Raw genomic sequence first — 14,386 nt, 5'->3', positions numbered from 1 at the left:
CCCTCTCTCTCTCTCTCTCTCTGCCCATCCCCTACTCGTACACGCGCACACTCTCTCTCTCAAAATAAATAAATAAACATTAAAAAAAAAAGATATGTCAATTAGATTTCAAAAACAAAATGAGCATTGGCCATGGGGGGTAAAACACATCTGGCCCCGGGTTTGCTTCTCTGTGAAATACAGGTTAAAACGCCCCTTTGGAAGTTGACCGTGAGAGGTAAACGCAATGACGTCATCTAGGTAAACTACAAAAGCATGGGGCCTGCCTGAGGGGAGGGCCAGCGCAGGGCACATCAACTGTTCCATCTTCGCCCAGTGGCTGTGACCTCCACGAAGCAAGAGGGGCCAGTGCTGAAGTGCAGGTGAGACCACGTCAGAGTCCCAGGTCACTTCCTCCTTTACCTCTGGAGAAGGGTGTGCCCTCAGGCAAGCCCACGTCCCTTGAGCCTTGGTCCCCACATCCCTGGAAAGGAGTGGTTGGGTCTAGGGGATTGCTAAATGCCCTACCCGGCTCCAGAGGTCCAGGGAGAGGCCCCGTCCTGGGATGGACACACACCCACGCTTCCACGCACGCCGACACTCACTCACATACATGTGTCCATACACATCCTACATACGTGCACATGCTCACACACACATTCCAGAGAGGAAGTGGCTGCCTATTGCTCAGGCCACTTGAGTCACCTCCAGGGGCCTTGGGCCCCAGGACCTGTTGGCCTTGAAAATCAGCCCAGAGAAGAATAATGTGTCTGGAAAACATTTCCAGGCATTTCCACGTGTGAATGCTGTTTTCTTCTTAGGCTCCGCCTCCCCTTTTGTCACTTTGCAGATGTCTGTGGCTGTCTTGCCAAGTCTTGGGATCAGGCCACATGGCCCTCTCAAGGGCTGGGTTGGAGGCGGGTGGGGCATGGGGAGCCTTGAAAGACCAGCTTGTACCGTTCTTTGCTCACGGCCCTCTCCCCTGCTCCTGTAAGGGTCTAACGGACCCACAGGATGAAGTAAACAGCCCCAGTGTTTTACAGCGGTCAGAAAATGTGGCTCCACCCTGCAGAGGAAGCCAAAGTTGGATTTAACGGAGGAGGCAACTGGGGTCTGGGGAGGAGGCGGCATTCCATGCAGAGACAGGGAGGAAAGCCGAGGAGGAACCAAGTGCGCGTGCAGTCCCCTCCGGATCCCAGCCTTCCATCTCCCAGTGCCCAGACACCTCGGGGAGGCAAGAAATAGAATCTTCTTTGTCTTCTATAACCATGCCTCATTTTTTACTTCCAGTCTCTTTCCATCAGGCTGGCGTTGGCCGCGGGGGCCGGGGGGGGGGGGGTAAGTATACAACCTGTTCCAGGAGTTTCTGTGGTTCCGAGCTCTTAATGCAATGCTGTGTGGTGGGAGGCTGGCACTGTGGTCCTCATACAACAATCCCCAAGTCACTTCTGAGGCTGCCCTTACGTGGTCCGCAGGGCCCCCCTAGGTCCGATGTTTCCCTGTTCGTGGTCACTGGCCCAGCCTAGATGCATCCTCAAACCATTAGTCCCCCACTCCTGCTGCCTCCCTAAGAGCCACAGGTCTCTTGCCCTTTGTCATTCTTCTTCAGGCCAGGGGACTGTGCTCCTGCTTTTGGAAAGGGGTCTCCTCTCCCCCCTGCTTCTGGCCAAGGTGCTTTGAACCCTTGCATGCATCCTCTTTTCTCCCTTTATCACCTCCAGAAACCATCTCAGTTCTCCTGAGGGCTAGGCTCTCTCTCTTTTTTTTTTTAAGTTTATTTGTTTAGAGAGAGAGACATAAACAGCGTGAGGGGGGGAAGGGCAGAGAGAGAGGGGACACAGAATCCAAAGCAGGCTCCAGGCTCCAAGCTGTCAGCACAGAGCTTGATGCAAGGCTCAGACTCATGAACCATGAGATCATGACCTGAGCCGAAGTCAGACACTTAACCGACTGAGCCATCCAGGTGTCCCTTTTAAACATTTTTAATTAAAAAAACTTTTCTTACTACTGAATGAAGTGTAGTTGGCAAAAGAGCTCTAAGGTTTTCCTGCTTCCCTCCCTCTTCCTCTCCACCTTGCCTCAACCCTCAAAACCACTGAAGGAGGGAAAGGGGATGAAAAATACAGGGCGAGAAATGAACGTCGATGAGTATACCAAAATAGTATCAAGTCACATGCCCTGTCCCATTTTATCTCGCCACAATCTCCTGATGTTACCCTCATTTTACGGATGAGGAAACTAAGGCTTAATGACGTCACATAACTAACAAGTGTCCTTCCCACACACAAAGTCAAACCACTTTGTAAAATGGGTGTGCACTGGGTTAGTGAACTAGACCCCACACTTGGTCTTGTTATTACGCGGAAGAATCCTTTCCTCGAACAGAGTCTTCTGTGGAAAAGCTGAAAGTGTGTTTCCACTCTGGTTGCAGGTGCCTGGGCTGAGGGCTCAGGGTGCAGCCCCCGCCTCACCACCCCCCCCCCCCCACACACACAAACACTCATCCCTGCAATGCATCTAAGGGCGTTTCTGCGATGTCCCAGGCCCAGGAGCACCTGTGGGGACACTTCTTGGTGCCTGGTCCGGTGGATTTCCCTGGAAGACACTGACTTCACATCACACAACAGCTTGGCTCTCCCCTTGAGGCTGCTGGGTTTCACTCCTCGATGCCATGTCAGAGCCAGATCCTTGGCTTCCGAGAGGGTTTGGAGACCAGCCCACCCCCTGCTGCCCAATCTCTCCACTGCATCCAACTCGATCGGCCAGGCTGCTTGGGGCCAATTGCTTTAAATAGACATTAATCCTGCTCAGAGCTAGATTGACAGGGCCTTTGGGAAGGGCTGGAAAGAACAGGGCTATAATTTCTCCCGAGACGTTTCTTTTTTTCTTTTTGGCAGATCTTTTCATTGAAGCTGCTGCCATTTCATCCCGTCCCCTTTTATTCATAAAATTGATGTTTCAGGAGACACTGATAGCCCTTGGGGGTCCGTGGCCAGTCAGTCTGTCGTTCAGTCACTGGATGAGCATTAGGTGAGCACCTAGTGAGTGCTAGGTCCTGTGGTGCCCACAGGGACGCCAAGGTGAGGAAGATGCTTCTCCTTTGCAGTCCACAGGTCACAGGTCGTGCCTCTGTGCTTTGCTAGCCCTAGGAAATCATAATGGACATTTGCTGGCTCTCGGCCACCCAGCATTCATTTCCCCTGACAGCTCCCTGGTTTCCTTTCCCATGACCTGGCCTTCAAGAGCGAGGCCTCGCTGAGACAATGAATCAGGGCAACTTACCCTCCCCTCGTGGAAGCCAAAGGGGTATCTGGAGGTTTTTTCTCGACCACAGTTCTTCCTCCACTCCAGTGAGACCAAAGCCTGACCACGTGACCGAAGTCCTTCCAAGTCAGCCCCTCCCAGGACTTGGGGGGTCCCAGATCCGGTGGCTTCTTTAGCTCCACAGGGGAACCTGACCGCGGAGGACCTTCTCTTCTGTTTCCGGTGCTTCTTCCAAGCCTGGTGCTCCAGGCTTCCTGTGGGTGCTGGGCTTCTCCCAAATTTCCTTCCCTTCTCTTCCCTTCCCTTCCCTTTTGACAGCCAGAACTGGTCTGTTCTGCTTTCAGTCAAAGAACCCCAGCCAACATGCCAGGTTCTACATGTTATTTCAGGTGCGTCTCACATGCTTGGAACAGACGTGGCGAGCACCTGTTCTGAGCCAGATACTGTGGACACGCTGACCCGGAAGACGATAGATGAACAAGGGATAAGTGCGCACGTGCGAGCAATGTCGTGGAAACGGAGCAAGGGAGGGAGAGGTCAGCTCCGCCTGAGGGGCGGCTTATCCAAACCGAGTTCCCTGCTTTTGCCCTTGACCCCAGGCTCTCCTCACCTCAGCTTTCTCCACGTGGCAGCTGGAGAGAGGTTTCACAGGTCAGATCAAGTCGTTGCCAGGTTCGAACCCACCAATGGCTCCCTGTCTCACTCAGCATGGGAGTCAAAGTTCTACAACGGCCCTCTGTGACCTGCCTCCTCAGGATTCTGTCTCCCAGTCCCTATGCAGCCCGGTAGGGCCACAGGGCCAACCTCTCCCCATGGGACAGGACCGCAGGGAGTCAGTGCATATCCCACCTCACTTGCCTAAGAGGAACTGCTGAACTCGAGTTTCTTCACTTTCCCTTCTCACCTCCAACTGGAATGGCCACAGCTGGAAGCCACCAGGTGATGGTGGCTCCTGAATGAATGACTGACAACGTGGAACGGATCTGCCTTTTTTTTTTTTTTAATGTTTATTTATTTTGAGAAAGAGAGAGCGTGCAAACCGGGGAGGGGCCGAGAGAGAGAGAGAGGGAGAGACAGAATCCAAAACAGGCTCCAGCCTCTGAGCTGTCAGCACAGAGCACGGACACGGGGCTCGAACTCATGAACCGTGAGATCACGACCTGAGTGCCCAGCAGTGCCGCCAAGGTTCCAGAAGTCAGTGTTCGCACTCTGCTGGCCTCTTATCTTCTGGACTTTTCCAAATCTGGCTAGGAAACCAGATGATCAAGTTTCTTAGAGTGGGGACCAAGGTAAATGTGAATAACTAGGTGCTGAGGGAGGCCCGAGGAGGTTTCCTGTGAGAAGGGGTGTGATTTAGGCTCTGGGTTGTCTGGAGCTTCTCAGAGACCTTTCACCCTCTTCTTGTTTTCTCTTGTTTTCTAGACATCGGAGGTTGCTGAAAAATACCCTCGGAATGAGTGAGGTGTAACTGCCCTCTCTCTTCTGAGGAAGAAAATGTTCTCCTCACTCCTTACTAACGGAAATTGTGGCCCATGGACAACACTAACCAAAATCCAACATTTTTTTTTCTATAGAAATGGACACCTTTTCCTTGAACTTTTGTAACAAAAAAGGGAAGGACTAAAGGGTCAAGCGTCGTTAAGACACTATTGCAGAAGAATAAGGAGGGAGCGGGTTGTCCTGCCTGTATAAAGATTTATTATTAGCAAAGGTGGACAAGCAGCATGGAACTGAGTGGAGGGAGGACGCAAAGACAGGTCTGATGGGAACTCGGGCCACCGCAGGGGTGGTTACTACAAATCAGTGGGTAAAGAAGAGACTGATGGAGCACGATGTTAGAACAAGTGGCTAAAATGCAAAATATAATATTAGATCCCTTACTCAGACTCTGCTCAAAGAGTCCAGATATATTTTCTATTTATTTTTGCAAGACTTTATTTTTCAGTGATCTCTACACCCAAGGTGGGGATCGAACTCGCAACTCAGAGATCAAGAGTCACATGCTCTACCAACTGAGCCAGCCAGGCGCCCCATATTTAGTTTAAAAAATATATCCGGTGGGGCTCCTGGCTGGCTCAGTCAGCTGAGCAGGTCGACTCTTGATTTCGGCTCAGGTCATACTCTCAGGGTGGTCACATCAAGCCCTGCATCGGGCTCTGCGCAGAGCCTGGAGCCTGCTTAAAATTCTCCCCTTCCCTCTGCCCCCTCCCCTGCTCAGGCTCTCTCTTCTCTCTCTCACTTATTATTATTATTTTTTAATGTTTAGTTATTTTTAAGAGACAGAGAGAGACAGAGCGTGAGCAGGGGAGGAACAGAGAGAGAGGGAGACACAGAATCCGAAGAGGCTCCAGGCTCTGAGCTGTCGGCACAGAGCCCAACGTAAGGCTGGAACTCACAAACCGTGAGATCGTGACCTGAGCCAAAGTCAGATGCTTAACCGACTGAGCCACCCAGACGCTCCTCTCTCTCTCTCAAATTAAAAAAAAAATTAAATATAAAAAGCCAAACTTTAAAACTTAAAAAAAAAAAAACTACAAGAGAATAAGTTCATGAACATGAAGTTTAAGAGTTTCTTAACAGAGTTAAGCAAATAAGAGTTTCTTAAATAAGACACAAAGGGCCCACCCACATCACGAAGGACAATATTGATGAATTTGACAATCTTTTTACATTCTGTTATGACAAAAGGAACCATAAAAAAAAAAAAGGCAAGATATTTGCAATCCATTGCTACTTGTTCATATCCAGGATATATTTTTAAATCCCTATAAATCAATAAAAAAAAGGAGAATTTAGGAGAAGCATGGAATTCACAGAAGAGGAAACCCAGAGAGAAACAAAAAATGCTCAACCTCACGAGTAATCATGGGAATTCAAATAAAAATAATGAGACCTCATTTCAGGCTGATCAGATTGGCCAAAATTAAAAAGCCTGATAACACCATGTTGATGAAGATGGGGGAAAGGAGAAGTCGTATATTTCTGGTGGGAATATGAATTGGTACAAGCCTACAGTTCCCTATCTTCAATGCCCAAGTGCAAGAAAACTCTGAAAACTGAAAGTTTTTTTCACCCCTAAGTTTGCCTTAAATGCACTTCAGGACAAAACCTGATCTAGAATTGAAAGCAGGATCTCAAAGAGAAATTTGTACCCCTACGTACATGACAGCATTATTCCTAACAGCTAAAACATGGAAGCAACCTAAGGGTCCACAGATGAATGGATAAGAAAATGTGATGCACACACACACACACACACACACACACACACACTGGAATATTATTTGGCCTGGAAAAAGAAGGAAATTTGGACACGTGCTGCAACATGGATGAATCTTGAGGATCTTGTACTAAGTGAAGTGAGCCAATGACAAAGAGACAAATACTGTATATAATTCCACTTATATGGGGTACTTAGGGCAGTCAGAATCATAAAGATGGAAATTGTATGGTGTTCTCCGGGGGCTGGGAGGGGGACAGGATGTGGTACAGAATTGCACTTTTATAAGATGAAAATCATTCTCTGGATGGAGGATAATGATGGCTGCATGACACTGTGATTGTATTTCCTACCAATGAACCAGCTGTGCACTTAAAAATGGGTAAGAGGGGCGCCTGGGTGGCTCAGTCGGTTAAGCGGCTGACTTTGGCTCAGGTCATGATCTCGCGGTCCGTGAGTTCGAGCCCCGCGTCAGGCTCTGTGCTGACTGCTCAGAGCCTGGAGCCTGTTTCAGATTCTGTGTCTCCCTCTCTCTCTGCCCCTCCCCCGTTCATGCCCTGTCTCTCTCTGTCTCAAAAATAAATAAACGTTAAAAAAAAAATTAAAAAAAAATGGGTAAGATGGTAAATTTTGTTACGTGTATTTTATCACAATAATAAAAAAAGAAAACACTGAATTAATTTGAGTTATTTACAGTCTTCATGTAATAATCTTCATGTACATAGTTCCATGTAACGTGATTGTCCATATGGGAATTTTGCTGAAGAAACATTATTGTTTGATTATGGGATGCTCCACTGGGAGTTTTAGGTAATATGTGATATATCCACCACATTACATTGAAACATTTTTATTTTTTAAATAGTTTTAAATTTAGAATAGATTTTTCTTTCTTTTTTTGTACAGTCCTTTATTTTTTAATGTTTTATTTTATATTTGAGAGACAGAGAGAGAGAGAGAGAGAGCATGAGCAGGGGAGGGGCATAGAGAGGGAGACACAGAATCGGAAGCAGGCTCCAGGCTCCGAACTGTCAGCACAGAGCCCGATGTAGGGCTCGAACTCACGAGCAGTGAGATCATGACCTGAGCCGAAGTCGGACGCTTAACCGACTGAGCCACCCAGGCGCCCCAACAGTCCTTTTTTTTTTAAACTCTATTTATTTACTTAGAGAGAAAGAGAGAGCATGGGAAGGGCAGAGAGAGAGGGAGAGAGGTAGAATCCCAAGCAAAATCCCAAGCACTGTCAGTGCTGAGCCCGATGTGGGGCTTGAACTCATGAACCACGAGATCATGACCTGAGCCAAAATCAAGAGTCGGACACTTTACTGACTAAGCCACCCAGGCAACCCCCTTTTTGTACAGTTCTAAGAATTTTAACACGTGTAGATTTGTGTAACTACCACCACAATCAAGATACAGAACAACCCCAAACAACCCTGATTTCTCCCCTTTATAATCACACTCTCCCCCGCAGTCACCCCTGCCCCTGGCAGCCATTGATCTGTTTTCCATCCGCTTGAATTTTGTCTTTTCAAGAAATAGAATCGTTCAGCATACTACATTTTTAAGATCAGAACCATTCTAAAATTGGAAATGCTATGGTCCCAAGTGTTTCTGAGGGATTTGTGAGAGCAGAAGATATGCGACTATTTGCATGGAAACCTCCCCACATGTTTGCACTAGGGACATGTACAAAAATCTTCATTGCAGTGCTCTGCATAATAACAGAAAGGGAAGCAGCAACCAGTCTATCAGTAAGAGAATGGATCAATAAACTAAGGTTTATTCGTACAATTCAAAACTATACAAATAGCATTTTAAAAGAATGCATCCAGGGGTACCTGGGTGGCTCAGTCACTTGAGCGTCTGACTTCGGCTCAGGTCATGACCTTGTGGCTCATGGGTTTGGCCCTCGTCGGGCTCTGTGCTGACAGCTCAGAGCCCGGAGCCTGTTTCAGATTGTGTCTCCCTCTTCTCTGCCCCTCCCCTGCTCACACTCTCTCTCTCTCAAAAATGAACAAATATTTTTTTAAAAATGGATTGGGATGCCTGGGTGGCTCAGTTGGTTAAGTGTCCAACTCCTGATTTCGGCTCTGGTCACGATCTCACGGTTCATTAGATCAAGTCCCGCGTCAGGCTCTGCGCTAACAGCGCTGAACCTGCTTGGGGTTCCCTCTTTCCATTTCTCTCGGTCTCTCACCCTCTCATACTCTCTCTCTCTCTCTCACACACAAAATAAATAAAATAAACATTTAAAAAAATAATAAAAGGGGGTGCCTGGGTGGCTCAGTCGGTTAAGCGGCCGACTTCGGCTCAGGTCACGATCTCGCGGTCCGTGAGTTCGAGCCCCGCGTCGGGCTCTGTGCTGACTGCTCAGAGCCTGGAGCCTGCTTCAGATTCTGTGTCTCCCTCTCTCTGACCCTCCCCTGTTCATGCTCTGTCTCTCCCTGTCTCAAAAATAAATAAATGTTAAAAAAAAATAATAAAAGGATGGATCAGAATGTATCAACATGGATGAATCTCAGAAACAGGAGTGAAAAAGCAAATTTCAAAGGAATTTACACAGTATGATACCATTTATAAACACATATTAGTATATGAGTGAAAAAGCAAATTTCAAAGGAATTTACACAGTATGATACCATTTATAAACACATATTAGTATATATTACATGTGTGTAGTATTTTTGTAATCACATAGTATTAATATAATATTGTACATTTTGATACATAGCCATGGAATAAAAGCACATATGGGCGGACAGGAAGCATATAGTAACTTGAGAGTAGTGGTTATCTAAACAGGGAAGGAGGGGAAAAGCTTTAGATTTCTCAGTTTTTTTCTATTTTTTTTTTAAATTTTTTTAATGTTTATTTTTGACAGAGAGAGGGACAGGGCATGAGCAGGGGAGGGACAGAGAAAGAGGGAGACACAGAATCCAAAACAATCTCCAGGCTCTGAGCTGTCAGCACTGAGCCCAACCTGGGGCTCGAATTCACAAACTACGAGATCATGACCTGAGCTGAAGTCGGACACGCAACCGACCGAGCCACCCAGGTGCCCCTAATTGTTATTATTATTATTATTTTTAAAGAAACATGGAGCAAATGTGGCACAATGTTAACATTTGTTAAATCTGCGTAGGTAAGTACATGGATGTCTGTGTTAGTATTTCTCGTACCTTTTTTGACTCAAAATATTTCATCATTAACTCTGATTAAAATTGGTTAAAGAAGGGGTGCCTGGGTGGCTCAGTCGGTTAAGCGTCTGACTCTTGGTTTCAGCTCAGATCATGATCTCATGGTTTCATGAATTTGAGCCCCACATAGGGCTCTGTGCTGACAGCGCAGAGCCTGCTTGGGATCCTCTCTGTCCCTCTCGCTCTCTGCCCCCCCCCCCCACCACTCACGCTGTCTCTGTCTCTGTCTCTCTCTCAAAATAGATAGACAAAAAAATCGTTTAAAGAAAAACAAATGGACAAAGATTTAGAGCCAGGCAAACCTTAGCACCTTGCCCCTTCCCTACTTTGTAGGCGGGAAATAGAGGCCCAGAAAGAGCAAACCATTTGACCAAGGTCACAGAATGAATGCAGAGCTGGGAAAAGAACTCAGGTCGCCAGACTCATGCAGTTTCACCATGACATTTGCCAAAGGGTATGTGCAGTACCCCTGGCCTAGGGCTCATGCCCAAAACTCATGTCCAGATTTGGAAAACTGCCGAGCTGTTCACCATGCTGGGCCAGGTCGGTGGGCACAGCCTCTTAGGACAGGCTCCTACTCGATGGCAAAAAGCCCAGGTGACTGCAGGGGCCCCTTTACACCCTGGGGACATTCATCCATCTACTCACACATCTAGTAACTCATCCATCCACCCATCTACACATCAACTCACCCTTTCTTTGACTCTCATCCCTCATCCATTCATGGGCCAAACCTTTCCGGGGACTCACCCTACTTGTTTTTGTGCAGAGGGCACAGAATTGAGTGATGTCCCACCCTCAAGGAGCCCACTGTCCATTAGCATAATAAATGTGTGAATTAAAAGAAACAAACAGGGGCGCCTGGGTGGCTCAGTCCATTAAGCGTCTGACTTCAGCTCAGGTCACGATCTCACAGTTTGTGGGCTCAAGCCCTGCATGGGGCTCTGTGCTGACAGCTCAGAACCTGGAGCCTGCTTCAGATTCCATGTCTCCCTCTCTCTCTCTCTGCCATTCCCCCACTTACATTGTCTCTCCCTCTCAAGAAGAAACTTAAAAAAAATTTTTTTAATAAAATAAACTGAAACTCTATATCCATTGAATAATAACTCCCCTGCCTCCCTTCCCTATTTCAACCCTGGCAAATCTTCTGTCTTGATGAGTTTACTACTCTAGGTTCCTCACGTAAGTGCAAATGTACAGTATTTGTCCTTTGGTGACTGATTTATTTCCCTTAGCACAATGTTTTCAAGGTTCATCCGTGTTGTAGCCTATGTCTGAATTTCCTTCCTTTTTAAGGCTGAATAATGTTCCATTGTATGTACATCCCACATTTTGTTATCCATTCGTCTGTTGATAGACATTTGCTTCCATTATTTGGTGATGTGAATAATGGTGCTATGAACACAGGCATACAAGTATCTTTTTGAGTTTCTGCTTTCTTTTTTTTTAAATTTTAAAATATTTATTTATTTTGACAGAGCACATGCTTGAGCCGGGGAGGGGCAGAGGGAGAGGGACAGAGAGAATCCCAAGCAGGTTCTGTGCTCTCAATACAGAACCTGACGTGGGGCTTGATCCTATGAACTGTGAGATCACGATCTGAGCCAAAATCAAGAGTCGGATGCTCAACCACATGAGCCACGTAGCCCCCCCCCTCACTTTTAAAATTTATTTATTTTGAGAGAGAGAGAGAGGAAGAGAAGTGGAGGGGCAGAGAGAGAATCCCAAACAGGCTCTACATGGTCAGCACAGAGATCTCACTACAGTAAGACCATGACCTAAGCTAAAATCAAGAGTCAGACACTTAACCGACTGAGCCACCTCGGTGCCCCTGAGTTTCTGCTTTCAATTCTTTCTGGTATATTGCTGGATCATATGGTAATTCTATTTTTAATATTTTGAGGGACTGCCATGTTGTTTTTTTTTTACAAAAGCCACTCTTTTACATTCCCACCAATGGTGCACAAGGGTTGCACTTTCTCCACATCCTTATCAACACTTGTTTTTTGTTTTAAGTATTTATTTGTTTAAGTAACCTCTACACCTAATTTGAGGCTCAAACTCATGACTCTGAGATCGAGTCACCTACTCTTCCTTCTGAGCCAGCCATATGCCCCTGTTTTTTTTTGTTTTTGTTTTTTTGACAGTAGCCATTCTAATGGGTAAGCTGGTGTCTGTGGTTTTGATTTGCATTTTTTTTTTTAATTTTTTAACGTTTATTTATTTTTGAGACAGAGAGAGACAGAGCATGAACAGGGGAGGGTCAGAGAGAGGGAGACACAGAATCTGAAACAGGCTCCAGGCTCTGAGCTGTCAGCACAGAGCCTGACGCGGGGCTCGAACTCATGGACCGCGAGATCATGACCTGAGCCAAAGTCAGCCACTCAACCGACTGAGCCACCCAGGCGCCCCTGATTTGCAGTTCTTTAATGATTGGTGATGGCACATTTTTTATGGGCTTATTGGCCATTCATATAGCTTCTTTGGAGAAATGTCTGTTCAAGTTCTTTGCTCATTTTTAAATCGTGTTGTGCTACAACACGTGTGGAGGGGGCAGGAAGTGGGGAAGAGGTGAGGCTGGGGCAACCCCGTAACAGGAGCCTGAACTTTTTTCTAAGCTGAGTAGCTTGAGCTTCATTCTAACGTGGTGCTGCTTCAAGGAGTGGTCCCAGGACCCCTGCCTCGCAGCGCCTCCTAGGAGTTTGTTCAACACGCACGTTGGTGTCGCCCCAGCTCTGACCTACCTCTGGGGTGGGGGCCCGGGATGTGGGTTTTAACAAACCCTGGGATATTTCTGTCGTCCAGTCAAGTTTGAGCCCTGTAGTGAGGGCAACGGAGAGCCACCGCGGCGTCGGGGTAGCGCGCTGGAAAGAGGACCCGGGATGGTTCTACAGGTTGGACCGCCCCGCACCGTCCCCTCCCCGCCCTGCCCCGCCCCGCCCCGCCTCGCCCCGCCTCGCCTCGCTCCGCCCCTCCGCAGGGCCCGGGTCTGAGGCACCCAGTGGCAGCGCTTCGGCAGCCAAGCCCACATTCCTCTCGCTTCCCGCCATTGTCCCGGGTTCCTGTGGCCGCGTCTCAGCACTCGCCCCGGCCGCCCCTTGGCCCTGAGGAGCGGTGAGTCATTTCCGTCCCCCGCAGTGACACAAGCGCGCGCGCAGCCGAGCCCGCCCTCCCCGGAGGGCTCCGGGCGGCGCGGCGTTTCTCGACCTGCAGGGGGCGCCAGAGCCCGCAACGCTTCTCCCCACCCCCGCGCGCCCGCGAGCCGATTTCCCCCGTCCCCGCCACCCGTGTCCGTCCGGAACCAGCGCCGAGGGAGGGGACCGGAGAATGCCTCTGACCCTGCTCTTCCCCACCACCTGCCCGGCTCGAGGGAGCTACACGCTGACAGTCACAGATGGGGAAACTGAGACCTGGGGCAGGGGTGTGTCTTGACCAAGGCGGCGCAGCCAGCCCTGTCCGCCCCGCCCCAGGCTCGTGGGTTTGCCACAGACCCGCAGGTGTTACATTTATCCTCTTCGCCACCCCACGTCGTGTACTGCTGTTTCCAGTTCAAAGTAGGCAGAAATATTCCCGATTCTGATTATTTGTGGGCCCCGAAACATGGTCACCCCTGGAACCTGCAGGAGACCCCCTGCCTCCACGCCGGCCGGGCTCAGGCTCCCGGCGTCTGAGCGTTGGGCGGCGGTCCCGGCGGCCAGGGGTGGCCGAGAACTGGGCGGGGGATATCGGCTCGCGGGCGCCCCCTGCAGCTTGGGCTCCTCCTGGGAAGCAATTGGAGTCCACTGTTTGGTCCCTTCGCTGACTGACCGTGTCACCGATTGCCCGTCTGCACGCAGTGCAGGCACCTCTGGACCCGGTCCTCTCCCCTCTGCTTTCCCTCCAGGTTCTAGGGAGGCAGGGAAACTCACTGCAGTCTGGGCATTTCAGCCATCGAAGGGTGCTTTCCTTTAGGACAAACGGAAGGAGTAAAGCGAGGGCCGCCCAGTGAGCTGGGGCTCACACCGCACCTGGCCTACCCCAGACCTCTCCACTTCCTTCTGTGCGGCCCCGGGGAATGAATGCATCGTGCCTGGTCTGGTATCTGACCTAGAGAGAAGACTCAATAAATGGTGGTTATGGTTATTACTCGGCAACTTACCTACCTCTTGGTGCCTGTGTTTCCTCACCGGAGCTATTGTAGGATTAAATGAGCTCATATGTGGAAGGTCCTTATAATGCTGCCCAGTGCGTGATAAGAACTTATAGCCTAGAACGCTATTGGGAACAAAGTAGGAACCCAATAAATACTTGTCCAATGAAAGAATGTTAGCTATTATTATTTTTGCCGAGGTTGATTTGAATCTAGGACTTAGGTCTATCAGAACAGGCCTGGAGGACTGGAGGCGGAAGGTTCTTGAGGGTCTGTTTGCACAAGCCATAGAGGGCTCCCTGGGAAAAAGTCATGCTAAGGAAAGAGAGTTGAAGAAGATAAAAGAGGTTTGATGACAGGGCAAGGGGAAAAGGATGATTTAGAGAGGGGATCCTTGGTGCCCACATCTGAGTCCCAGGAGTACTGCAAAAAGGAGGGGACAGTTTTGTGAAGATGCCAGAAGGAGCATCAGCACGGTTTATCAATGGTGGCTTCTTGACAATTTGGCTGCATACCTCCTATGGACACTGAAGATTGGTTTTTTAAAAAAGCAGTTGGGGAGCACCTGGGTGGCTTGATTGAGTGTCTGATTTC

The sequence above is a fragment of the Acinonyx jubatus genome, chromosome E1 (assembly GCF_027475565.1).
Source record: "Acinonyx jubatus isolate Ajub_Pintada_27869175 chromosome E1, VMU_Ajub_asm_v1.0, whole genome shotgun sequence".
NCBI classification, from domain to species: domain Eukaryota; kingdom Metazoa; phylum Chordata; class Mammalia; order Carnivora; family Felidae; genus Acinonyx; species Acinonyx jubatus.
Note: the sequence above shows the minus strand (reverse complement) of the source record.